This window comes from Vicugna pacos, chromosome 26 (assembly GCF_048564905.1).
Source record: "Vicugna pacos chromosome 26, VicPac4, whole genome shotgun sequence".
NCBI lineage: Eukaryota > Metazoa > Chordata > Mammalia > Artiodactyla > Camelidae > Vicugna > Vicugna pacos.
In genome coordinates this window covers 3144257-3170657 of record NC_133012.1, presented here as the reverse complement: position 1 = coordinate 3170657, position 26401 = coordinate 3144257, and the positions used below count along the sequence as shown (strand labels likewise).

Below are 26401 nucleotides of genomic sequence, written 5' to 3'. Positions count from 1 at the left end.
TGCGGGGAGCCTGACTGCACAGACATTAAAACCACTGGCTTTCTCCTGGTAACCTTAAAAACAAATTGGAAGATTCACTTTTGGAATCTTCCTATCTGCAGAATAATACAGGAGGAGCTTTTTTTTCTCCCTTCAATGCTCAGGATGGAGATCTTGTCGTAAGAAGTTTCTATTAGCAAACTCGTTCTTGAATAGCCCCCCAAAACACTGCCTGTACATTCTTCAATTTTCAAAAATAGTTTTGAAAGTCAGAGTATATTTAGGTTAGAAAAGTTGAGTTTTGTATTTTCACCCTGGTGATAAAAAGCAGAAATATGACCAGAACAGGTCTGAAAACTGCCTCAACTAGCTTTAAATGACTTTTTTTTTTTTTAACCAATAAACAAAGCAGTCCTGGGAGCAGAGGCACCTGGAGGAAGGCACAGAGGATTCTGGCAGGGCAGAGGCAGGAAGGAGGGAGGGGCAGAGGGGACGAGGAGGGGAGAGGCAGAAGGTGAGGCCCGGCCTGGAACACGGGGGCAAAGGATGCAGGTCATGGAGGCAGGCCAGGTGGGCTCACGGGGGACCGGGCATGCTCACAGAGCTGGTAACAACGAGGGAAGAAGATGAGCTGGGTTAACCACGCGAGCTGGAACAGAAGTGGCAAAGGACGCCTGCCATCACGCGCTCAGCCTCATGTGTCCTTTCCTCTCTGCTGTTAAGGGGAGCATTTGTTTCTCCTGCTGGGAGAAGGGGAAAGAGCACAGGACCACTTGGGGGCCCTGGGTCCACGCCAGGCCAGCCGGCTACCAGCTACACAGCCCTGGGCAAGTGGCAAAATGCCTCGCCTGGACGTGGGAGGAAGGGTACCCGCGTGGTGGTGCGAAGGCCCACGCTAGCAGGTAAAGCCCCGGGCTGTGGTCAGGAGACCGGAGGCCTAAGCCTGCCTCTGCTACTGACCAGCCATGTGACCACAGGGACGTCCTGTTTCATCATCTGAAAAGGGGTGGGGGCAGAGATAACACATGTACTTCTCAGAATTAATGTCAGGATCAGATCTAACATATGCAAAGTGTTTTGGGAAACCGCAGCTGGCCTCAAGCAACCCGAGGTTATGCTATCACCACAGGAAGAAAACCAGCATGAGGTTCCAAAATCCTTCTGGAAGGATCTTTCTCACTCTCGCGCCCCCGCCTCCCTCTCGTCCTGCTCTTTTTCCTCGAAGCACCAGCCCTGGTCTGGTCTTCGGCTGAGGACCGACAGACACTGCAAGGCGCAGGGACTTCCCTGAGGGCTGGAGGGAGGGGAAGAGGCAGAGAAAAGGGAACTCTAAATGGTGCTAAGGAAAGGAGAAAATAAAAATCACACGAAATGGTAAAGCCACTTTGAAGAAACGGGTTGGGGGTATCTTTTAAAGTGAAGCATGTGTCTGCCACACGAGCCAGCAGTCCCGTCCCCAAGACCTCTTACCCAAGAGAAATGAAGACACACACATCTGCACGGGACACTTTCTGTGCTCTGCCTTGAGTCTGGTGGCGGCTATGCCGCTACAAGTGCACGTCAAAATCCCTGAAACTGTACACCTGCAGGGGTGGGCCTGAATATATATAAATCATGCCTCAGTAAACCTGATTAGGAAATAACACGTCCATGTAAATATACATACATATAACACGTGTTATTTCTAATACTATGATCAATCCATACTTGATTTTTTCCATATATATAAATACGTGGAGTGATGGATGTATTAATTAACTAGGTAAGAGGAATCCTTTCGCCGTGTGTACATGTATCAAATCATCACTGTGTACACTGTAAATACCTCACCGTTTTATTTGTCAATTACACCTCAACAGAGCCAAAGGAAAAAAAAAAACCAAAACACAAGACTGGTCGCCTTGGAGGTCTTCCCTTCCTGCACAGCCACCCCTGTCCCCCCCCTCCCCGCCTCCGAGTCCCCTAGAAAGAAGCTCCCTTATTGAAGGAAAGAGGGACCAGTGCCCTCAGACACAGTAGCACCCACCAGTGCAACTGGCCAAGCAAGGGCTCGGGGACAGGCTGCCGCCCCCTGTGTAAAGCAACGCTTCTCGAAGCAAAGAGCAAATACAGACCAATTCGAGGAGGGGACTGCCCTGCACGTGGAGAGCCCCATAGAAAGGGACTCAGACACAGCTCTTCTGAGGCCAGAGATGCGAGAGGAAGGCCTGCTGCCAGGACAGCCTGCTGAGCACCCTTGAAGCCGGGCAGGCACTTGGTTCTTCCAAGAGAAAGAACAGCCAGTCTTTCCATGCAGACCAGCGTCTGTCAGTCCCATGGGACCCAGGGGGTGGTGGCGGTCCACCAGCGTTCAGGGCTGGGGCCAACACACGCATCTCAGCTGAACATCTTTTGTCCGGAAAGTCACCGCCTGGAGATACTTTACATCTGGGCTCGTGGACACCTCATTGTACCACAGCTTCAACTAAAGTGAATGAGAGTGTGAGACAATAAAAGTGTCACCCTGTCTGCAACTTCGATCCCAAACTCTCCCATCAGGCCTGACTGCGATCTCCCAGAAGCACAGTTAGAAATGATGCAGAGGTTCTAAGCGACAGCATTTACCTTCCCATGGGAAACGGTGCTTGTACACACGCCAGGCTGGGCCAGAGGCATGGCCACCCCAGCTCTCTACCTTGAACCAGGACTCAGGCCGGGCATGGGTGGTCTTTGTGATATCCATCTCAGAAGCTCAAGAAAAGAAGCAGAGTTTTTGAAATGTGAACAAATGCTCATGTTCAAAGGCGTTTATGACAGTGTCATTTATTCTGATCATAAAAAAGAGGAAACCACCCAACTGTCCCCAGACAGGAGTATGGCGGACAAAGCACTGGCAATTTCAAAAGATGAAATATTATGCAGTCACTAAAAGGGTGTCACCTGAGAGTTTTCACATGACTTTGGAACACAGCAATGATGCTAGTGGAAAATCAGTACAGAACAGGGCCTGGGCCATATGATCTCGACCCTGCAGCGGGACTGAAGAAACGCTGCCCAAGGCAAGCAGGACTCTTGCTAGCTTTCCTTTACATTTTTTGATATCATCAAAATCTTCTCACAGGAGCCATTACTACATTTATCACAGAAAAAAACATTTAAAACACTACAAAGTACTTATTCTTTTTTTCATATACTTAAAAGGCAGGTTTTTATATGTTGGTTATTTCTTTTGCCCATCTTTCTGTGAGATTATCATTCTTACTTTTTTATTTTTTAATTTTTTTAATTGAAGTACCGTCAGTTACAATGTGTCAATTTCTGGTGTACAGCACAGTGTCCCAGTCATGCACATACATACATATATTTGTTTTCATATTACTTTCTTTTTTTAAGTGAGGAATGTACTACCAAAATATGCTTAGTTTTTCCAATAAACAAAATGAATTTCACATGATCTGTTTGTTTTCAACCCAGGCCTCACAGGCACTTCCTTCTTCCTTACGAGCTACAACTTCGGGTGTGAAAAGTTTCTGTTTCCTTTATCTTATCTCTGCTTTTGACTTTGAAGCCTGCCCCTTTCTGAGCCCTCGGGGGAGAGGTCTCTGCGTGGTTTGGGGCTTCTATGTGCAGGATCCCTCCTCAGTCACACCTGCACCTTCTCTGGATTCCTCCTTCATCTTCCTTTCGCTTCACCGGAGAGCTGACTGTGAGGACCAAACTTCACCCAAGAATAAGAAAATGTCCTAGTTTGATGGTCCGAGTGCTTCACCAAACTTGAGGTTAATGTTGACAACCTATGATGAATTCTTTCATCCTGCTTTGGTTCACAGAACTAGTGAATCATAGAACATTAGAGCTTGAAGGGACTTTAGAGGTCACCTGTTCCGATCTGGTCACCTGAAGATGTGACTGTCATACTTGAGAGTCCGGGTTAGGATTGTCCACGTGCTACGTGGGAGGTGCTTGGATGAAAGGCACCAGAAGTGACGCCCTGGCTGACATCACTGGCTCCCGCTCCTGGAGGCTCAGCTAGGCCAGGGATGGAGAGGCAGAGACAGTGGGAAGGAGGGCAGGGTGATGAAGAGACCGGATTACTATGAGTGCGGCAGAGCCTGCATCCCGGGAAGTTTTCAAAGTCAGACGATGCCTTCAAGTTCCTTCCAACTCCATTATTCTATGTCCACCAGAGACCACAGGGCCGGGAAGAGGCAGGATGGCCTGGAACTATGAACCACAGGATTGTCCTGTGGGGAGAAGGGGGTGGAAACTTCTGACCCTTTCGCAAGCCGTGCCATCAACGGCCTTCGTGAATTTCTGGAAAGTGAACAAACTTATTCTGGTCCTGTATCTACAGTTTCCACGCAGACCCTGTGGGCTCAGCCTTCCTGGACCCGACCTCACTCCTGATGTATTCATTCTCCGTCCCGCATTTTTGTCATTCTGACATTTAAATTTCTTCTTGGCTCACAGAGCATGTGTATTACTTAGTTGTTTTCCAAACAGCCTCTGGCTCTCTGGGAAGGCATTACGTAAATCTAGTAAGGAAATATATTTTAAAAGGATAAAGAAATAAAAGCAGAATTAATAAAAAAAGAGGTAAAGTTAAAGGAGTTAGGATGATCTGGCCTGATTCAGAAGGGAAGACAGAGACCATCCTACAGGACTGACACTAAACGTATTTTTTAAACACTGAGAGTTTTTTTTAAAGCCTTCTGCCTCTCGAGGGGCACCTGCTGTGTCCTTGGAGACACTCCATGGCATCTGAACGCCTGCACCACAGGTCACAGCAAGAAAGCGCGTATTTACTGTTTCCATTTTAAACTGAGAAGGCAAATGATTCCACGAAAAGGTTACTATAAGGAAATATATTATCAGCCACTCTTCACCTAATTTGAAGATACAGCGGTCTTTCAATGTCATAAGAAAAACTAACCTCAGTCAGGAGGAAAAAAAGTTGTAACTGAAAGGAGTTTCCATTGGAAAATGCAGAATGACCTGCAGCAGAGATCTGAAAAGCAGATTATTACAACCTTGCCGGGGTGTTTAAGAATACTCCTTGCAAGTAAGGGACGAGAAGAGCTGTGCTTTAGACACTTGTCCCCGCTCGAAGGCAGAAATGGCTTCTAAATATTTCCCCCTTTCTGTATACCCTATAGACAGATTCCGTCCAAGCAGCCTAGGTAACTTTTCTTCACTCACAACCAAAAATAGATTCGTTTTCACGAGCGAATCACTTAACATCACCTCTATTAAATGGCAAACCCAGCACCACTGGCTCCAGGTCTGTGCCCTGAAACGTTGAGCTGTCCTCCGGCCAAGTTCCAGGGGCTATTTTAGGGACATACTTTCCCTTCCGCCACGGTTTAAAATGGAACTATGTATATAAATAGACATCTTGGTTCTTACATATTTATCCGCTAATGTTGTTCCGATTTATAGTGGAAGCTTGATAAAAATGTGAATGATGCTTATAAAAACCTTGATTCCTGATACCACTCCATATTATTTCTATTAATGGAACAGTAATGGAAACAGAAGAGTTGATAGATGGGAGATTATTATCTTAGCTGTTTTCCATGCTCAGCTTACAGCCTCATCTTTCTTGTTCTCATCCTTTTTAAGCACCCGTTCTTCGGTAGCAGAAGCAAGAGAGGACAAGTGATTATTAAATCGACTTGGTTGGACTTTGGCTCTTTGCGATGCAGCGAAGTCTGTTCAGGTCCCTGAAGGGCCCCATCAGAAGTCTGCAGACTTGATTCAGTTCCACCAACAATGTGCTAAACGGCAGTGTAGACAGTCTAAACAAGGCAGTACGTCCAGAAATTGTCCACCTGGCTGGTACACTGGGTGACAAATATCTCCCACTGTGACTACTGAAATTAAATTTTTTTTTACTAAATTAAGAAACCATAAGCATTTGCTTGACATCACCTTCAAAGAACCATGAAAATAGAAGTTTAAAAAAAATGAGAGCGAGAAGACAGTTTATAAGATTTCTTTGACACTGACTTCCCAGCTCTGAGAGTGCTCCTGGCACTTAACTCCTTACGTGTGATTAAGACCAGCTCTCCCGGGCAAGTCACTGGCTCCCTTTGCTTCAGTGTTTCCGTCAGAAAACCTGGAGCTGGCGAGGATGCTTTAATATGAACATAAAGAGCTTTCTTATAATAACGAGAAGGCAACTGGATAGAAGCTGCTCTTCACTGATGTTTGAAATCAGTTAAGAGAAGAAAGAAAAAGAAACTTGTAATTAGGCTGCCCTTTATCATTACCTACTTGATTACCTTTACTGGAGCGCACATGTGTGTGCGCGTGTGTGTATTCAAATTATTGTCTAATGTCACTTCCTATCAGCCTAATGAATTTCTTTAAGTCTTTCTTGTAAGGCAGATCCGCTAGCAGCAGACTTTCTCTTTTAATTTACTTGGGAATGTTTTTATTTCAAAGATAGCTTTACAGGACGCAGGATTCTCTCAGCTCCCTGTGTTAGAGTCGTCTCTTCACTGCCTGCTGGCCTCCTCTCTCCTGATGAGATGCCGGCTGTCAGTTTCACTGGGGTTCCTTTACACTTAATGAGTCACTTCTCCCTTGCTGCTTTCCGATTTTCTCTTTGTCTTGCAAAATTTTGACTACAATACATCTGGGTGTGGCTCTCTGTGTGTTTATCCTAATTGGCATTTGTTACGCATTTAGGGTGCGGAGATTAGTGTTTTGCATCAAACTTGGGAAACTGTCGGCCATTACTTCTTTGAATGATTTTTTTCTGCCTCTTTCTTCTACTTCTGGCATTCCCATTAGTACACTTAATAGTGGCCTCTATTTTTCTGAGGTTCTGTTTACATTCATCTTTTTTCCTTTCTGTTCTTCAGACTGCATAATCTCTATTGTTCTGCATTCAGGTTTGCTGATTCGTTCTTCCGATCACTCAAATGAGTGTTTCATTTTGGTTACTGTACTTTTCAACTCCAAAATCTCTATTCTTTAAAAACATTTTCAATGACATTAAGTACATTCACATTGCTGTGCAAACATCACAACCACCCACCTACAGAACTTTCCGTCTTACAAAACTGAAACTCTGTACCCATTAAACAATAATTTCCCATTCTCCCTGGCAACCACCATTCTACCTTCTGTCTCTATGAATCTGACTGCTCTAAGTACATCATACAAGTGAAATCACAAAGTATTTTTCCTTTTGTGACTGGCTCATCTCACTCAGCATAATGTCCTCAAGGTTCATCCATGTTGTAGCATGTGTCAGAATTTCCTTCTGTTTTTTAGGGTGAGTAATATTCCACTGTACATATAGACCACATTTTGTTTATCCATTTGTCTGCTGATGGACATTTGGGTTGCTTCTACTTATTGGCTATCATGACAGTACTATTAAAATGGGTGTACAAATATCTCTTCAAGCCCCAGCTTTCAATTCTTCTAGGAATAGATCCAGAAATGGAATTGCTGGGTCATATGGTAATTCTGTTTTTAATCTTTTGAAGGACCGTTATACTATTTTGTACAGCAGCTGCACCTTTTTACATCCCCACCAACAGTGCACAGAGTTCCAAGTTCTCTGCATCCTTACCAATGTGTTTTCTATCTTCAACATTCTATTTCTATCTCTACTTATTTTTAACAGTAGCCATCCTAATGGGTATGAGGTGGTATCTCACTGTGATTTAGATTTTCATTTCTCTAATGATCAGTGACGGTGAGCATCTTCTCACATGCTTGCTGGTCATTTGTACATCTGCTTTGGAGAAATGTCTATTCAAGTCCTGTCCCTGTTTTTTCAATCAGGTTATTTGCTGTTGTTGTTGTTCAAATCATAGGAGTTCTTTATATATTTATATTCTGGATACTAACCCCTTATCAGATAAATGATTTACAAATACTTTCTCCCATTCTGTAGGTTGCTTTTTCACTCTATTGACTGTGTCCTTCGATGTACAGAAGGCTTTAATTTTGACGTAGTCCAATTTATCTATTTTTACTTTTATTGCTTTTGCTTTTGGTGTCATACCCACACTTGACTCTTTTTATCATTTCTATCCCTTTAAGGATAGTCTCTATGTGATGAGTCACTGCCACCGAACCTTCTTTCATTCTTTAAGAATGGCTTCTTTTAGTTCTTGAATTGAAATAATAAACTAATAGCTACTTTGCAGTTTCTGTCCGCTAAGTTCTATAAATGGACCTCCTCAAAAGCAGTCTCTACTCTCTGCTTATTTCTCCTGTGTGTCACACTTTCCCTAACATGTCTCATAATTTTTGTTGAAAAATGGACATTTTAATAATACATTGTGGTAACTCTGGTCACTGGTACCCCCCAGCCCACCAGAGGTCTGACGTTGTTTGGCTGTTTGTTTACTGGCTGAACTAACTCTGCAAAGTCTATTTTCCCTACAGCGAACAGCTGTCGATGGCCTGCTCAAATATCTCCCTTTGTTTTTGTATTTTAGCCTGGCTTGCTAGGGTTCACCCGTGGGGCAGCATAAGCCACTTACTGGTCAAAGGTTGTTCTTAAGCACCCCCTTAGTTAGACTTTCACTCTTTACCACAACGTGTGGGGCTTAGAGACCACTTTCACAGTTCAGAGAGCAAGGGCTGGAGGGGGGGTCTGAATCCCAAAAGGCAGCAATCTTTGGCGAGTTGGAATTATTCTACGTCCTGTCTGTGCTGGTGGTCGTAAAACCCTGAGCATGTGTAAAAACTCATAAAACGTACACCAGAGAAAGTGAGTTTTACTCCATATAAATTTTTAAGTGACTGAATTTGCCTTTTAAGATGCCACTAACACCTACATATTCCTCTTACATAGCTGGATCCAATTGGATCATTTGAGTTCTTCGAAGTTCACGACTTGATATTTAATGAGGAGACAGAAAACAAAATCTTTCTTATTATACTATTGCTTATGGTGGGTCATTTCTTCTCAGAACACAATTCAACTAAACTTAAAGATCATATCACTCTAATACTTAATAGGATGACAATGTCACACTTTTACACTTGATCAAAGACGTCTCTTCTGGATTCGACTTCAAGTCAGTTTTCTTCTGGTAAAAATTCTGGATTTACTAAATTGGTACTGACAAGTCTCACAGAGCCTGAAGACACTATGACTTCAAGATCAGGGGCAAAAAAATAAAAAATAAAAAATAAAAAATAAATCAAATGTGGACAAAAGCAGAGATGGCAAAAATCAGGCCTGACAGAGGAGGTGTGAGACCAGAAGTGCTACCTGCCAGGTCCCCAGGGATGCTCAACTCTGCACAGCAGGCTGAGGCATGGAGTGACAGGACGTCCCAGCCACTCTGTCTTCCCGCTCCAGCCGCCACTTCAATCTCAGATCAGGGTGAGAGCAATCACTCTTCCTTCTTAAAACCTTCATAAGAACAGACGTGCTCACTGAAAACTCCCAACCACCTCGCTCTTTTAAAATAAATGAACAACAAGTTTATATTGTACAGCACAGGGATATATTCAATGTCTTGTAGTAACTTATGGTGAAAAAGAATATGAAAAAGAATATATGTATATTCATGTATGACTGAAGCATTATGCTGTACATCAGAAATTGAGACACTGTAAACTGACTAGACTTCAATAAAAATATATATATTAAAAAAAAAAAAAGGAACCAACCATAACCAACCACTTCACTCTGTTGAGTACATTCACACCCTCACTTTTGCTTTTAGTCTTTGGAGCAAAGGCAAAAACAAACAAAACAAGACAAAAACAAATGAACAAACAAACAAAAACAGCAAAAGGAAGAAAATGAACTCAATCCAAAATTTTAAGCCACGATTCATGCTCCTCTTTCTCTTACAAAAGCCACCCTTCCCCTCAACAGCCACCAGTTTTCTGCCTTTTGTAAGATAGCCTAGAGTCTCAGGAAATATTTTTACCTGCTTTACCCCTTTTAACAGATGTTCTTCCTTTTCCTTCGAGCCACTCCCCTTGCAAAGCTTTGCAGCAATTAAGCTGTAACCACCCATTTACTGCATCTTGATACAGAGTTGTGTTCCCACTGTGCGCCGGAGAGATCTGTGACTCACGCAGGCTGGAGGTGCTTGGCAGCCACGATGTGCTGATGAGGCCACCACAAACCTTGCGTGGAACAGGATTCCATCCACCGAGTATCTGACCATTAAATGGTCCACCCACCGCTCCTCCCCACCCCCTCCCAGAGACACTGAAGACACCATGTAGGGTGTGTCTGTACTTCCTCGGGGAGGCAAGAGTGCCGAGAAGGAGGACGCGATCGTTCCTACCACAGGATCGCAGGACAGAGACAAGACGAAGAAAGGGAGGTGAGGATGAGGGGAAGGGCGCTCCAGTAAGGACGCAAATGGTAAGAAGGAGACTTGAAAAACCAGCTTTCTCAGTTCGAAGGATTCCAGGAAACGCTCTTGATGAGTAACAAAGGTTCTGAACCAAAGGCTAGGCCAAAATGTGGTTGTAGGTTGCACGAGAAACTAGCTTCCTTCTGGTTTTTCAAGGCACTTTGGCTTTAAATTAAGTTCAAGGTATCGGTCCTATGGAAAGTGGATTCAACTGACTCTCAGTGCAGACCTCTGTCCCCAGGTAAACCTGGTCCACTCACTGGGGCTGAGGCCGAGGGTCAGGCTTCAAAGAGAAACCTTTAAATAACCATCATAAGTGCTTACTCTCTTATGTCGTCATATAAAGGGGGTGCAAGCGAGGCCTACTGTTTCTGCTCAAGATTTTCTGAAATCAACTGCCACCAGTACCAGAACAGTTCCCCAAAAGAGCGTCCTGATTGAGGCCGCAAGGACATGCGGGCAGCATCTGGCAGGAATGACCGAGGGGGCCATCACCTCACTAAGTACGGGTGAGTCCCACGCTGACACCACTCGGAGCGGTGCTGTGGGCATCCTAGCTCGGCCACCACTGTCACCCCTCACTGCTGTCCCCCCGAGTCTCACCTGAGGCCCAGGACATCGGGCGCCACCGCTCACTACCCTACAGCTTAGATCTGGAATGATGGCCCCTTACAACACTTACCTGGGTAACTGTAACACTAGAGGTACTATGTTCATGACTCAAAAGAGAAAAAAAAAATGCTGGATTCCCCTGCTCTCCACCTTTGCTCTCCAGATAACACTTAACCTGAGATCCTGGCCCACTGGAGACTCATGTTAAGACCTCGTGGAATTTGCAGAGCCCCAGGCAGGGACAGCAGCCCCTTGCTGAATACCTTCCACCCTGCAGAAGTCACAGAACGAACCTGCATCAGTAACGACACATCAGTCTGGGCGGGTCTCCCCCTAAGAGCCGAGATCTCATGTCTCTGCCTGGAAGACAAGCTGAATTTTTCCACTGTAAAAATAATATGTGTGCAGATAAAAATTTAGATAAATACAAGGGGGAAAGGGGGAGGGTACAGCTCAGTGGCAGAGCTCATGCTTAGCACACGGAGTCATGGGTTCAATCCCCAGTCCCTCCATTAAATAAATAAACAAACCTAATCACCTCTCCCCAAAATAAAATAAATAAATACAATATATTTTTTAAAATTTTCTGCAAATACGGAAAAGCAGAAAGTAAACCAGGGCAAAACGCTCCTAGCCCACCAATGCAAAACAACCACTGTTTCTGGGCACTTTTTGGTGGACTAATTTTATCTGCTGGGGTAGGCATAACTGATGGAAGCCATGGAGAGGCCAGTGGTGAATTTAATAAAACATGAAAGTCGAAAATAAACATGAATTACAGTAGTTTTCTTCTGAAAGGAAGGTTTTTCATTATTCCATAAAGTAATACATGTTCATGGAAGAAAAAAATCTAAAATGCAGGTGGCCAAAAGCAAAGGGAAAATGGTACACATGCACTCATCTTATAACTATTATTTACATTTGGTGCACAGTGTTCCTTTTATATATATATATATATATATATACACACACATATATATAATATATATACAGTCTTTCCTTTTAAAAAAGGAATTAAAACCATTAAGCCATTTAAAAAAATGTCCTCCATTTAAAAAACGCGGTGATACACGTGTATTTTGTAACCTGCTGGTTTTACTCACTACAGATCTGACATCATCATTTCAAATGGCTGCAGGGTGTGGCACTATATGGTAACACCATAAATTATTTAACTAGCACCTTACTAGGTTGTTTCTGGGGATATTTTATTGAATGATTAGATTAGTAATTCTTGTGTAGTCTAATAGTAAGCAAAGGAGTTTTTTTCTCTCCTTTTGAAGAAGTTTAATTTTCTGAACAACTATAATGAGACAAAGTTAATCCCAAGCCGCTTGCTCACTTTTAATGACACATCTGCAGACTAGATACAACTGATTTTAGAAACAAAATGATTTTTGCCAGGGTGGAATACCAACAGAATGACTGTGGAGTAATTTCTCTTGGTATAGAAAGGAAAACAGCCTTTTGCCTGCTCCCCTGAAGAACCAAATTAACCAGCCACTTGGGAGTTTTCTAACACTGGACAGATCGTCACTGAGAGTTCATGAATTTTCAAGACAGTATTTGATATTCAGGGACGAATCCAGGGTGTTAAACGTCAGCTATCTCTGCCCTCAGGACTTGGGAGACACCTACTCTGCACGTAGGTGCAGATGTAGAAAATAATCGTGCCTGTGGCTTCAGGTCTGAGAGGTCAGTGTTTTCCACCGTAACAAGGTCTGAAAACTCAGGATATACACTTGCCACCTTTATCCCTCCATCTCCCGTTACAAGGCAAACTGGAGTCTGAGCCAGGCTGCCCTCGCTTGCAGGAATTTTTAATGCTCTGCAAATGCGTAATTAACTCCAGCTAGAAAAGCCAAGGGGTTCTATTCATCCCAATTCTCAGGGCTGAACCATCAGGGCCCGAGCGCCCTGGCCAAGGCAGGGCACGTCCTCTCTGGAGAGAGCAGTGTGATCCTTGGGTGACACTTTCTAGGCAGCGCAGGCAAATCATGTCCTCAGAGAACCCCTCCTTCCTTCAGATCACAGAAAGCTTTCATTGTACTAAACGCTCTACGAAGTATAACAAACAGACACCCTCCCGGTAGTTTGGGTTTTTGACCCAAGACGATTCCTTCGAGCAAATGCACAAAGGAAAAAAACACTATACAAAAGGGCAAAGACAACTAAATTATGATGCATTTCTATTATACACAAAGTAGGGGTGGTGGTGGTGAGAAGAAGGACTCTTAGGAGTAAGTATTTGGACTGGTTGGACTGGGGATGGTGGGAACTGCCAACTTCCTGACTCGAGATCGTTAATTATGCAGGCGAGGGCAGAGCTCCCGTGGCCTTGAACATTTCAACTGAATCAGTAACTGTTTATTTGTATCAAGTGCCCACTACGTGTATCCCGTCCTCTGCCTCTCAGGGAGACCCACCAACACAATACACTCAGGTCCCCTAATGCCCCAGCCTCCACGGTGTCAGAAGGATCCCCCACGGCAGCCAAGAGAGACGGTACTCCTGCAGGTGGTTCGGCAGCCTGCTGACCCACCTCTCCCCTGGAAGTGACAGAGGGGGGAAATGGGGTGGGGTCAAACCTTCCTTACAGCCACCCTTCTTCTGAGACGGGCTCTGCGAGCATGGGGGCCGATCCAGGCAGCCATCTGGGACACAAAAGGATCATGGGTTACCTACCATCAAAGGCTCCTCACTTTAACCTCTGCCTCAATTTCCCTTCAGGTGGATGATGACAAGTCACACGGGGAGGAGAGAGTCTACTCAAAAACACGGGGATGAAGCAAAGGAGGATGCATCTGATAACACAGTATTACTACCATCACCACATCTCATTTGGTCCTCTGTCGAAATGGGCACTGTCTTAACTGAGTTCAGAAAAGTTTACCGCAAATTTTTCTTGGTTAACGATTAATTTTCCCTAAGTGACAGAGGAAATCCAGAGCACAGTCAGGGCTAGAAGGGGGCTCTGAGAGGTTATTTAACTCCTGGCTTCAGACAGGATGTTGAAAACACTGCAAACAAATATGAGCCCCCTTTTAGATGACTCCAGGGAAAGAGTTTACATTTTCTGGTACCCAAATCCCTCATGTTATCTTTGTATCTGGTCGCGTGGTCCTCAAACTTCAGCATGCATCCACATCACTGGGGGGCTAGTTAAAACAGATGCTCCTGGGCCCCACCCCCATCGTTTCTGAATCAAGGGGTCGTGGGTGCACTTCTCCCGAACTCCCAGGTGGTGCTGATGCAGAGGGTAACTGTGGCAGCACTGTGAGGACCACAGCTCTCACCGAACCTGACATCCTCAACAGACCAGCCCCCGTGCACCGGTACCATGGCGCACAGATACTTGAGTAGCAATTCAAGAGTCCCCTGGTCAGTTTTTTTCCCTCCAGCCTAAATAACAGAAGTTCCCTAACATCTTATTATAGGCATTATTTTTCAACCCTTTAATCATTTTTGAGGTTCTCTGGGGCGCTCTCTCCAAGTCTCTGTCGTGGAGCTGTGAACTAGATCCAGATCCTTTGCCAGAGGTGGGATGAGGCTGAGTATAAAGGGAGAATGACTCACAGATGCATACAGAATCCTGTTTATTCACCTCCAATACCCGAGCCTGCCTTTCAGCTCTGATTCATGTCCTGCTGACTGCTTTATGAGCTGCGGGGATGTTTAGGGGACCTTCGTAATGCCTTTCTTCTGAGCAGCTCAAAGCCCTTCTCTAACTAATTTAACAGTTGACTCAATGTCCCAAACCAGAGCAGGGTTAAGTGACTTGCTCAATCGCGTTATCAGTTTACAAGGCAGAGAAAACCTGGAACCCAAATTCAGATTTCTAACCCAGTATCACTCTATGGAGAAAGATACTTTTTCCATTTATTGGCTTTTTTTTTTTTTTTAAGATCTTTGTCTTTGGTTCTGTCATCCCATTTTTTTTTAACCTTTGCTCATTTTTTTAAAATTTATTTTTTATTTGTTTATTTTTAATGGAGGGCCTGGGGGTTGAACCCAGGACCTCATGCATGCGAAGCATGCACTCTACCCTCCTCACGCCCCTACTTGCTGGCTTTTATATGCTATCAAGTTTCCTTTTCTGTGGAATAAAAGTTCTAGGTGCAGGTGAAACCACTGAGTCTCCTCCCTTTCTGGGAGTCATCTCAGAGAACTGGGGCCGGGGGCCGCCTTCTCCCTCATCCCCCCCCCCCCCCCCCCGCTGGAAGTGGCTGGGAAGCAGTGCCCAGTGGCACCACCAGCCGCCTGAATCCCAGATGAACTGAAAGCTGGCCCGGGGGCGACCCCGACCGTCCCCACCCCATCTTGTTTGTTTTTTCTTCCTTCTCACATTCTTTGCTCTAACAGCTTACTTCATGTGTCTGTCGGGGCACAGGCTCTGTGGACTGCCTAATTGGAGCACGTGGGTTCCTGGAGAGTAAGAACTATGCTTTCTTTTGTGCATTGTGTGATGTGCTCTGGGGGCGCTTAATACATGCTAAATAATAACAGCAGTGCTAGCATTTCCAGGAGCAATCCGCACCCCCGCCGAGGGGCAGGTCCTACTACCGCTACTTGGGCAAAGACGGGCAGAGCAGAGGACACCCCTCTACCCACCGCTCCCTTTCTTTCAATTTTTTTTTTAAATGGAGGTTTAAGTAGAATTGGACCCAGGATCTCATGCATGCTAAGTATGTGCTCTACCACTGGGCTATACCCTCCCCCCCTTATTTATTTTTTGCTTTTTTGGGGGGGAGGGGAGGTAATTAGGTTCATTTTTTAAATTTTTAATGGAGGTACTGGGGATTGAACCCAGGACCTCATGCATGCTAAGCAAATACTCTACCACTGAGCTGTTCCCCACTCCCTCCCTTCATTTCAGTGAAAACAGCTGAAACTCAGTATCACAAATCCTATTCCGACAAAATTTCCTCTTGAAAGAGATCATTCTATATGCGTGTATATGCATGACTGGGACATTGTGCTGTACACCGGAAATCGACACACTGTAACTGATGGCACTTCAGTTAAATAATAAGAGATCATTCTAGAGAGGTGATGACTGAGCTTCTCCAAACCGGATACCCGTCGAGGGATGCAGTTACCTAGTAAATTCTGCAGGTGGATGAGGGGGACCCAGAGAACAGGTTCCCCTCTGCTTCCCTGAAAACCCCGCAAAGCTTCGGAGCCGAAGGCTATTCTCCAGGGATGAAGGAACAGTCAAATCTACTGCAATCAGGAGTTGCTCCATCAGAGCCTCTGGGCTCTATTTTAAGAGGGGGAGGACAAGGACGAGAGGGCGGGTGGCCAGTGAAAGCAGCTTCCGCAGGGCTGGAGGATGAGACACACTTGGTAAAGTCCGGGGGGGAGGGGGGGATTTGGGGACGGGAGGTGCAGCCACACAGCTGCCTATGTTTCTCAGCATCTGGACACCACCCCCAGCTTGGTGACTCGGGGCTGAGCTCACTGGGATCTGTCAAGGCCAAGGTCACAACTAGTCCACAGAGCCTCTTCTCCTAACCAGTGTCACTTCAGCAGGTACACGGGGTGAACAGCAGGCAGGGCAGAGCAGCAAACATGAGAAATTCTGACACTGACACTGACATAATGGAAGCAAGCTCCTCGCCTATCTCGTTCTCTCACAGCACATAAATCATGGAAACAAACACCCCGAATGTGTTTATGAGCGTTTTAGCAGCTCCTCCTAAAAGAATGCAAGCTGCCTCGTAGGAAATACATCTTTGGAAACTACTATCTGTTAAATTAAAAACTGAATTAATCTTGAACAGCTTTTTCTTTTCTTTTCTTTTCTTTTTTTTTTTTTGCAGGACTAAACTACAATTGAGCAGATGAAAAATAGCTTGAAAATTATCTAATATCCGACTGCAGTGTGCCTTTAAGAGCACTCCACTGAGGTTCCCATGGTGCCTTATTAACAATGAAAAGCAAGAATAAGAACGTTAACTTTCTTTGGCTAAAGTATACATTCTGAAGGATATACTGGAACAAAAGTCTCTTTTACTGCTGAAGATGACATGACAGACTTTTCTGGTATCATTTCAATGAATATGGACTGCAAATTTCTCTTCTGTTCAATAACAAAAAACTTAAGTTTTTTTTTTTAAGTTTCTTTCTAAAAATAGCCCAAGAACTCAGTTCTATTTTTCCCTCTTACATTCTTTTCCTACTAAATGTACCACTGAAACATTTCCTTTCATTGTTGGCACCTCGGGTCGTTAGGATTTAAAATCAGACAATACATCATAACAAAGAGGTCTTTAAATAAAGCTTTCCAAACGGAAAATGGCATCTGAGGGTAATGCCTTCCTCCAGGCCCACAGATGATGGAGACGCAGCCCGGCCAGCAGTTACCACCCGGCCCATCAGAACTGCTTCATTAAAATCCACATTCCCAGAGGGGGGACTTTATGTGACAATTGATAAAGAAATGCCTGATTCCGTGTTCTAAGCAACTTGTTTGGCATGAAGTCAGGATACTCTGAATTAAAACACACTTCAAACTAAGCAAGGTGATTCAGACTTAATTAAAAATATTCTATACTAAAATCTTTATCGTTTTCTTCAGTCCAAATGTCAGTGGGCAACGTCTTGTTAAATTAAGAGCAGTTAAGATTCGGGGATTTCATGACTTCAGTTAAATTTTGAGAACTAAATTTTCCAGAGGATGCTTTCAATTGCTTTCCAAAGGCTTCCTTCTAAATGTGTTTTATTTTTTCAGGACTTCTCTTTAGGAGTGCATAGGTCTACTTTTAAACACAAAAATCCTCCTTAAAAATAAAACCCAAAAAACTGTCCAACTATATACACATTTTACAAAATTATATTTGCCATTGCCTTTATTTCTGCCCATAAACTTGTAGCTCACAAGTAAGTATGATGTAACAGGAATCCACTTTTAACATTTTTTTTTCTCTGTAGGAGTTACGTTACCATAGAAAATAAAGTTCAATGACACAACCATCCCATTAATCAAATATTTTTACAAATAAAATAAAGTAATCATCTACAGACTGCTTTTGCGAAGATAAAAACAGTAAGAACCAAATACTTTCTTCTTGGGAAAACTGAGTGAGACAGGTTTCCTGCAGAAGGGTCCACTTAAGAGAAAAACCTTTTGCCACCATTCTTAGCGCTCTCTTAAGCAGTCACCCCGGAGTTTCCAGTTTTCCCAAGAGATAAAACAAGGACTCTGTTAGCAACATTAGGGAGATTTAAGGAGAAGAGAGCAAAGAGAAATCTTAAAAGTTCACCCAGTACTTACAAGCCCTTTCAAAGGAAAGCAGAGCTGCAACTTCTCAGAAGGCTGCTTTCCCGATCACCAGCACAATCTGAAGTCTAAAATAGACCTCCTCTCACGTCGGGCCGCAAAGGCACATTTCAGCTTACTAACTTCTACTTGGGTAAACAGTTTTACAACTCCTAGAACAAACCCCGGCTAAAATTAACTGCACCGGCGCAGCAGGCAGGAACTCGCTGATCTGCATCATGTGTGCGGGGGATTTATTCACTGGGACAACATCGGTGTCCTCTTAATGGGCGATCTGGCCAAGGGGCGTGCTCTGGGGAACAATACATAGCATCATGATTATGCTAATTATTGAATTGAGGCCAATAATACTATCTTCTTTTAAGTTGTTTTCGCAAGTACTGACAAAGAGAAAGAGTAAGCTCTTTTTCACCACAGGCGTTCACTTGGTTTTTTGAGCACTTTCAGAGCAGACAGGACTTTGGCAACAAGGTGGCAGTGCTGTGTGCTCTTCAGGAGGGAAAACCAAGTTAAAGGATGTTCTGTGGGATTATTTAAACAGCACGATCAGACGTGGTATGATGTGAAATTAAACAGGCATCAAACACACACACCAGTAAGCCCATCGATGAATAGCCTTAAATGAAAGGGTTTTTTTTTTCCCTCTGGACACATGATGAACTAATTTCATTTACTTGTTTTCTGGCTTTGTCTTCTGCACCTCCCAAGGAGTTATGAGCATACAGGTTCACTAATAAATTACAACCGGCAATAAACATCTCAAATATTCGCAAGAGGCACCGTCCTAGGTAAGAAGCATTTTGAAGTGCATTTCACTGCCTGGCTCGCCGGAACTGGTAAACTGTCCTCTGCAGGTGACAGACCATCCATAAAGCGTGTTGAGGCTCAACTGGACAGTTAAAGACTCCAAGTACACGGCTGATATTCAAAGGAAAATCTGAAGTAACATGGAACTTTCTTTGAAAAAATATAAACTGTCTCGTTAAGTAAAACTTGAGTCAAAGACACAGAACTGCTTAATATCCATTCACGGTGGTTCAGACTAGTTTGTTATAGACATTTAAGTTCTGATGACATATTTTGCTCTTACTGGACACTTTATGAAACATAGCAAAGCATGCTACGAACATTAATCAAATCTCCAAACATCTCTGGGAGATGTCATTATCCCACTTTGCTTTTTAAACAGATGGGTACACAGGGACATTCGAGGCTTCCCTCTGAATCAACAAGGGATTATTGCGCCCTCCTCCTAACTGCTCTATGACATGTCTTCCGTATTAACTATTTAGCTATAATCCCACAGATCTTTTCAGAGCTGTTTGTTTTCCTCAGTTTAAAATGTCATATGTCAGTTTCGATCTCCAGAGCTTTCTTTGACTCAACTCCCAAACCCCAGGTCTCAGCTCTGGGGCCATCCCCCTCCCTGACTCTCCAGTACAGGCAGGCATCCTGCCACACGGAGCCACAGGACCTGACCGTGTCCTTTCAAAGCCCTGTCCACCTGTGGTATGCCACGCAATGTGGCGAATGGGTTGGTTTTCCCTGCTGTGAGCTGGTAACCACCAGCATGCCCCCCACCCTGCTCCCAGTTGTTTACGGAAACTGCTGGCTCCGGTCTGGCGTGCCACCCCCAGCACTTGAGGCAGCTGGATGGAGCCAGGACTTGGTCCACCCCCACGAGACGGCGGCCAGTGTGCTCTGGCCACCACCCCAGCCAGAGTCACTGGAGGCAGGACCCCCACTCTGTTGGCACTTACCAACGACGGCTGACCTCTGATTAACGTGATTAATTCTCGGAGAATCCAGGGCAAACTGGCTCTAGAATTCTTAACACCAAAAAGACATCAGGAGGCTGTTTTTGACACAACTATCTTTATCCTGATATATCACAGTTCAAAGAGTCTCTAAGCCAAAACGTTATTTCTTCCCTAAACCAGAAAGAAAGAGCAAATACGCCGTAAATATTTAAGCCTCAGAAGAAAACAAAGGACAATGACCCCTCCCCCTGTCTACTGGAGGCGGGTGATGCTGAGCAGGTTTCCAACTCCTCACGTGTCAAACAGGCTGAGTGCGACTCCACTTTTAACAGTGGCCACACCTGTTCCAAAATGCAAGAACCAAAACTTTCCAAAGAAAACAGTGTATCTTCCAATGTAAGTTAGTCACTCTGCTGCTTCCTTTTTCTTCGTGAAAAGAATTGAAGAGTTAACCACACATTTGTTCCAGGTGCACCTATGACAGTAGAGGGAAAAAGAAAAAAATCCTTGGGCATCGTTTAAAAGCAAGGTCACTCCTTCCAATTCGTCCTCATGAACAGCCGGTGATGGGGGAGGCAGAGCTGTGCCAGTGGAGGGCGGTGACCTGTGGGCTCTTCGGTCCAGCAGATCCAGGATATTAAAACAGAAACAACTCATTTCATGAACTCGCATTAATGAACGAACCTAGACAGCAACCCTCTGGAGCAGCTACCTGTGTAATTTAAAGTTCTCTGGTCACATCAAAAAACTGAAAAGAGACAGGGGAAATCAATTATAACAATATTTTTATTGACCTCAATAGATCCAAGGTACTATCATTTCAACATGCCCTGACTATAAACATGGCCAAGGAGATGATGGGAGACACGGCAAGTTAATGAACTCAGAGAGAAGAGGAAACCGGCTTAGGAAAGGGAAAGAAAGGTCTAAAAGGAGAACGAATCGACCAAAAGGGGGGAGAAGAAAAGAGCTTCTTTCTGGGCCTGGACTCCAGTTATAGAGTCATAAGTACTGGAGCGAGTACTGGAATGTCCCCAGTACCCGGGACTAGGTGCTGGGGGCACAGAGAGGAAAGATGAGGTCTCTGTGTTCAAGGAGCTCGCGTCTGAGTGGGAGGGACAGACCCCCCGCCCCTGGCAAATACATGCTTCTGAACCAGCAGTAAAGTTTCCATACTGAGCTATTTATCAGTTTCAACTCAAACCTGGTTATTTGCTCCAAGTAGTGAAGGTGCAGGGTCGGGAAAGAGTAGAAAGGGGGGGGAAAAGTCACGTTTCCTCATGGTTCCCAGTGTTCCAGAGGATGACTAAGTTCTAAGCAAAGGATCTGTGCTGACAAAGACATCACCTGCCCACTAGGGGAGAAACTCTTCTCCAGGCTGTAGCTGCGGAGTCAGAAAGACCTGGGGTCAAAAGGCAGCCCCCACCTACCAGCCACGCGACCTCGGGCGGCTCAGCTGACCTGTGAGTCGGCTTCCTCGCCCGTAAAACAGGGCTGGCGATGCCCACATCAAGGGGCAGCGTGAGGACTCCCTGGCGGGGATGGCGGCTCCATTCTGGCCACGCCCCTCCTGCCACCCGTGCGGTCCTCGCTGCACATCAGTGTGGGGTGTCCCTGAGTGAGGATTAAAGGCTCCCTACTTTTACAGTTCAGAGCTTCAAGGAAACAACACGTTGAAAGGGCCTTCAAACGACTGTGAAGTATTTCAGGGAAACCCAGGGTCTGTAAACTGTCCCTCTGAAAACCTTGTAGCTTGGACAGCCTGCTCAGCTCTTCTTTATAATAATAATAGTGCATGTTGAGAGTCTAAGGCTGGATCAGAACTTGGGGACACTGACTGACTGTAGGTACAAATTCTGTATCCGGTAGATGGTGGAAAAATAACCCCCTATTTGCTCCCACCTCCTGGTATCCACACCATGAGGTAGCAGGACAGCAGCAAACACAGCCCAGAGACCAGCAAGTGCAGACCCTCCCCTGCTGGGCTTCGGACCCTGAGACCACGGCATGGTGCGCCCTGGTTACCCTCAGACTGAGAGACCAACGTGGAGCAAGGCTGCTCATCTTCACATTCATCTGCTGCCGAAGCCCTGCCCCAGCCAGCAAGATGACTGCCTACTGGGGGGGCTGGAGGGGTGGGGAATAGGGCAACTCAGGCCATGTGGCCCCAGCCAAGCCACCAGCTAACTGCACAGACCAGCCGGGCTAGCTCCAACCAGAAGAGCCACCTGGGTGACCTACGGAATCGAGAGCCATAATGTTCGTTTTTCTAAGGGGCTAGAATTAGATGGTTTGTTACGCAGCAACAGCTTGCAGATATACAATCTTCAGAAGGCCTGTAACATTCCATCCCTTTCCCTCCAAATGAAATCTTGTAAGACTAATCTACATCTATCTTACATCTTAGTCTCAAAGATTCACAAAGCTATAAAAAATTCACAATTCTGATGACTACATTTTATGCTGTCACATCAACTATCATGTTAAGCAAGGCTGAAATGAAACTGATACAGTCTGATTATAAAACTGCTAAAATGCTAAGTGCTCTTTTATTCTATCCTATAATCTGAAACAAATATATGTGGCCTTCAATGCTACAACTCCACATGCTAAAAAAATGACTTCTTCCTTCTGGCCTTCAGAGGGATTCCCTCTGTACACCATTCACAGCTGTTCAGTCTGTCTTAATACTTCAGAAATGAATGAAGAGTCCCAATTTACACACACACGAACAGGGAAAGCTGACTCAAAAGGATAAATCATTTTTCCTTCAGTATTTTTTGTAAGCTAAAAAATATATACATACATAGTAGTAAATTCTTCAAGACTTTTTTTTAAGACTTTGATAAAGAGCTAATTCCACATAATTTATAACAGTTCGTATCAGTAAAGGCCGGATCATTACTGCTGTTGTTTGTGTACTTACTTTAACAGAGCTGATTTTTTTAAGTATCTTAGAATTCTATGGGGGAAATTTTACCCTCACCGCGCATTCCTAACAGTCATCCATTTAACAAACATTTGTTCAACAGTTGCTTCCTGCTGTTACGAAACTCCCAAGCACCTGCAAGATTTGTACGAATGGCAGGATGCCCAAGACTACTTCTGCCCTCAAGAGGCTTATAAACTGATGGAGACATGACAGTGTATGTAACCTTCTATCATGTAACAGTAATGAGGAAGCAGCCCAAAGGGTAAAAATCCATTCCAATAGAAACCTGAGAAGAAGCCTCCACTGGGGTTAGCTGGGAAAGGTATCTTGGAGAAAGGGACATGTGAGTTGAGCCTCTGCCTGCTGATAAGCTTTCAACAGCAAAAGGAGCGGAAAGGACCCTATACAGAACCAATAAGATGAGCAAAGACAGAGAAAAAGAAAGGCTATGATGTATGTCTGGGGAATGGATTTCAGCTCCACCAATCAATAGCGGTTCTGACCACTGAAAAACTCCTTAATTTCTCCAAGTCTACGCTATGAAGTATCCAATGAGAGTGCGGAACTCAGGTTTTTTCTGGCCTCATCACTTAGATGCTGACCTTGGGCAATCACTCTCTCACTGCCTCAGTTTCATCACCTTTAAACTGGGCATAAACAATATGCATACTTCATAGGGTTATTATGACGGTTAAATGAGTTTATATTTGTAAAGCATGTAGAACAATGGTGATTAATATATAAACTTTCTGTTAAATAAACGCACACGTTCACGTGTACACAGTAAGACAGACAGATGTGTATGAATACGACATACAGATACAGATCACCAGGACAGAGCCTGTATGTAAGTGCTAAATATATTTAAATATATTTTTTACAGTTCACCATTCGTCTGAAGTTCACAGACAATTGCGCTGGAGCACAACGGCCAGACGTGTTTTCGCGGGCTCCAACACGAGCCTCCATTCGGTTAAATGGTCAGAGACTGGTCCTTCTCCTTTCTCTTGGGGCAGCAGTTCCGCACGTAAGAGGCTGGGCTTGAAATTGCCAGACAGACACAGCATGGCTGTCAGGTTCAAACAAACGTGTCCTGCTGTCTTAGGGAATAGACACACCTTCACTGGGAAAAGCAGTGTAGCCTTATTAAGTACAATCTGAACCTCTGTAATTCATTAGTACTCAAGCTAATCTAAAACAAGAAACCTTAAATGCCCTCTCCTTTGAGATTTGGGGGGGAAGACATGATATTTAAAGCTACGTAACTCAAAAGGTGAGTTAACAAAATCTTATTAATTCCAGTCTAATTAGGCTTCAAGTAGTTACGTATTGAAACCGAAAATATTATTAAATGCAAAGTTTTATTATTTGAATCTACTAACAAAATGTTCAGCTGAATTTCTTCCATTTTTAAGATAAAATACTAAAGACAGTTAACAGACTATATTTTAAAAAATACTGCTTGAAAGTACTTGAAAATATTCTATGTTGAAATAAGTCAAATTCTCCTGCAATCTTATACTATTATTATTTGTCCCTTTTTTATAGACAACGCAAAAGTAAAAATTCCATCTGCCACAAATCAAACGTTATTGTCAGTTCTGCCTTGGTGAAAATAATCTGAATTAACGAGTTGTCTTGAACTGCTGATCATAAATGCCCACTTCTCAATTTACTCCATTCAATTACAGGAAAACTATTAAGAATCGAACAACGAGCTATTAACTTCTGAAATCTTTTGGTACATTGGCACTAAATATTAATTTCTGTTATTTCAACCCACGCTGCTTCACAAGCAATCAAGACCACTTCAAGAGCATCTACCATCTTTTTAGGGGCAGGGCTATCCTACTTTTTAACTTGACACTTAAGACTTTCTAAGGAAAGAAGGCTGTAGGAGTGGTCTTTATTAGTGCCATACTGATGGGTTCATTCAAATTCCAAAGCCACTTCCTACTGGCTTTGCAACCATAGGCAGGTTAACAGACTGCTACATAAATGAGTTAGTGCACGTGCTGCACTCAGAACCATTCTTGGCTCGGATGTGTTTTAAATATATATTATATTTTACCTATATACAACAACAGTGGGGGTAATAGCTCAGTGGTAGAGCACATGCTTAACATGCAAGAGGTCCTGGGTTCAATCCCCAGTCCCTCCACTACAAAAACTGAAAAATACAAATAGAAACAACATAAAACATAAAAAAGAAAAGAAAAGAAAAAATAAAAGAAAATAATAAAAAATAAAAGAAAATTTAAAATAAAAAAAAAAAAACGAAGGGGAATTCCTGTTGGAATCAGCTGTACATAGGAGAGAACCTACTTTGGGGTTCTGGGTTTTTAAAGGAAAATTGCAGGGTAAGGTTGAAAAGACCCTCTTAATGGGGAAGGGTATAGCTCAAGTGGTAGAGCGCATGCTCAGCACCCAGGAGGTCCTGGGTTCAATCCCCAGCACCTCCTCCAAGCGGAAATCAATGAAGAAGCCTCGTCACCTCCCCCTCAGAAAGGACCCTCTTAATAACAGCCCAAAGCTGCCAGTTTTACTATGAATAATTTCAAATAAGTTCCCAGGGCTCCTGTATCCCATTCTCCAGTCTCCAAACATTCACAGGATGCCTACGTGTGTGGGAGAACACCACACTTGGTACCGATTTACCAAGAGCAGGGAAATCAAGGATCTGCTTTCTAATTCTTACTAGTTTTGTTGTAAATGGATGTAGTCTGTTCCCAACCAGATACACTGAGAAATAGCCACTTTTAGGGTAAGCAGTTCAAAATCACCCTCCAATGAAAAGAGCTGAAATTGTCCTAAGATTCTCATTTCACTTGGCTGCAAGAATCCAGTTGGGGGTGAGTTCAGTGCAGAGGAGGAAGCCTGGCGTCTTGAGATAAATGTACATTACATGTCTGTATCTCTCAAGCACTCTGTATTGCATTTAAAAAAGAACTCCAGTGACTACTCATTTTTCAAAGTAGCAGCCATAAGCAAAAACCCAGAAGGATTAACAACTTGGCTCTTAGGACTATAATAGCCCAGTAATTGTAATGATCCAAGAGGCCATTCTCAGAAACACAGAGACCAGTTCCTTCACCAAAAGAAGGGCGGGCAAACAGCCCTGGGGTGGCTGTGGTGGACTGTGGACCGTGAAACGGGACAGCTACCCGTTTTAGACCTTAACGCTTGCACTGTAAAACTTGGTTTCTGCTCTTTCTTGACATTCGATTCCTGTCTCTCCGTATGCCAGGAGGGGTGCCTTTCCCAGCCCTTTGAGTCAGATCTGGTTTGGTTTTTTTTTTTTAATGCTCTTAAAAAAATAACTAAAAATAATTCTTCTTTTTAGTTTTACAAATTAAGATCCTTTCATGTAAACTCCATCGAAAGGAGGGGTTCTTGATAAATCCAGAGTTCTCTAAGGCTTCATGTGGGGAATATGGCCAGTATTTTATAACAACTATAAATGGAGCAGAACCTTGAAGAACTGTGAATCACTATACTGTCC

The 26401-nt window shown here is 44.0% G+C and overlaps 1 protein-coding gene across 3 annotated transcripts in view; it reads right to left on the bottom strand.

Annotated features, from left to right (window-relative positions):
* The window catches only part of SLC20A2 (solute carrier family 20 member 2), a 92230-nt gene that overhangs the window by 43285 nt on the left and 22544 nt on the right, over window positions 1-26401 (bottom strand). The window contains exon 1 of one of the 3 annotated variants that reach the window (XM_072950161.1): window positions 18202-18499. The exons of the other annotated variants lie outside the window; for them this stretch is intronic. The gene's annotated coding sequence lies outside the window, so the exon portion shown is untranslated. Of the gene's footprint in view, window positions 1-18201; window positions 18500-26401 lie in introns of those variants that run through there. 3 annotated transcript variants of the gene reach the window in all.